Raw genomic sequence first — 1,740 nt, 5'->3', positions numbered from 1 at the left:
CTTTAGTCGAGCAAATCAACCCCAGGACTTATTCTTTGTAAGCCTAGTACTTATTTTATCGGTCTCTTTTGCCGAACTGCTAAGTTACGGGAATGTAAACACACCAACCGATGTTAGGGGAGACAAACACAGACACAAGCACACACATATATACGAAGGACTTCTTTCAGTTTCCATCTACCAAATCCACTCACAAAGCTTTGGTCAGCCCGAGGCTATAGTAGAAGATAACTCCAAACATATTTACCTTTGTAGCAGTTGACTATAGTGCTGCTACACCAGTCATTGGGTATGCCACGCAGAGGGATTGAACCCGGAACCATGTGGTTGGTAAGGAAGCTACTTACAACACAGCCACTCCTGGATGTAGAAACTGCATATATTATAAAACTATTATACAGAGAAAATTTCGAATTGTCCTTGTTAATAAGTTCTTCATACCACATATATTTTCATAGAATTTAATGTGATTTAATTTAATCTCATTTAGAACAAAATATTGGAAAACCACAAAATAATAATCCAACTAAAAATACACTTTGACCTACTTAAAGGTCAAGGATACATTAGAAACTTAAATCTAAGGTAAGGATGAGGTCAACCACATAGTAGTTTTTATAGTTATATCAAGTTTCTAGATCTCCCCCTCACTTTCTTTTTCTCTCTCAAATACCATTGTAATTTAGCAAAATAACATTAACCACACACTGGTACTCTCAGCTTGCTTCAGACCATATCTGTGAACAGACCTTGAATAAAGTTACATAGTCGAAAATAGCAGGATGCAAAATGCAATTGTTAGTTCTCTATGCAGCAGAAATACGAGTCAGTTATATTTTAACCAAATATGCAGTATAATTGACTGTAAAACAAAAAAATCTATAGATATACTTATCTCTGTATTCATTGTAATTGTTTGGGATTTACACCCCTGAAAATGTTCATAATCCAGAGAAGCAAACCCAGGATTTACTAATCAGATGAATTACAGTGGGATTGTTCACCCTAAGTAAATCCTTACTACTAGATGTGGTTAACCCGAATCCAGAATACACCCAAGTGCTCATACAATTTATCCCTAAATACTAATCACACACACACACACACATATATATGTATGCCAGGCCAACCTGTCGCGACCCACTTCAACACTGTGAATCATTCTATTGCAGATTTATCAGTGTGGCATGGCCTTGCACCACTGCTCTACCTTCTCCAGGAAACAAAAGAGCAACATCTCATATTTGATTTTGGCACTATGTTCCCAACAAGTATGAATGAATGTTTTTCCTTTCATCCTTTCACCTCCTCTTAATTCTTTTTTACACTTTTTAATCCCCCTTCCACCCTCTCTCTGCAACATTCCTGTATTTACTTACCTCTACTCACTCCATCATCGTTTTCTTCCTCCTTTCTGCACACCCTCTCCTATAACTTCTGTTTAACATTAGCATCCCATGTTATTCTGTGTCCATTATCAGTTGCAGCCAGTTTTACAAGCTGAGAGGATGTAAACTCTGACTTTTTTCTCTTTCTCTCTGCCCCCTGATGAAGGACTGAATCCCAAACATTGGATATTCCACTACCCATGGCAAGTTCACTATACCCCTTTCACTTTCTTTTTCAGTGTGACAATTTGGGTAAGTGTCTTCTACTATAGCTGTGGGTCAACCAAAGCCTTGTGAGTGGATTTGGTTGACAGAAATTGGCAGAAGCTTGTCATATATATATATATATATA

The 1,740-nt window shown here is 37.4% G+C and overlaps 1 protein-coding gene across 1 annotated transcript in view; it reads right to left on the bottom strand.

Annotated features, from left to right (window-relative positions):
- The window catches only part of LOC106872059 (mitochondrial ornithine transporter 1), an 89,315-nt gene that overhangs the window by 57,632 nt on the left and 29,943 nt on the right, over positions 1–1,740 (bottom strand). The gene's annotated exons all lie outside the window — the stretch shown is intronic.

This window comes from Octopus bimaculoides, chromosome 13, assembly GCF_001194135.2.
Source record: "Octopus bimaculoides isolate UCB-OBI-ISO-001 chromosome 13, ASM119413v2, whole genome shotgun sequence".
Classification (NCBI taxonomy): domain Eukaryota; kingdom Metazoa; phylum Mollusca; class Cephalopoda; order Octopoda; family Octopodidae; genus Octopus; species Octopus bimaculoides.
Note: the sequence above shows the minus strand (reverse complement) of the source record. Positions and strands in the feature narration are given on the sequence as shown.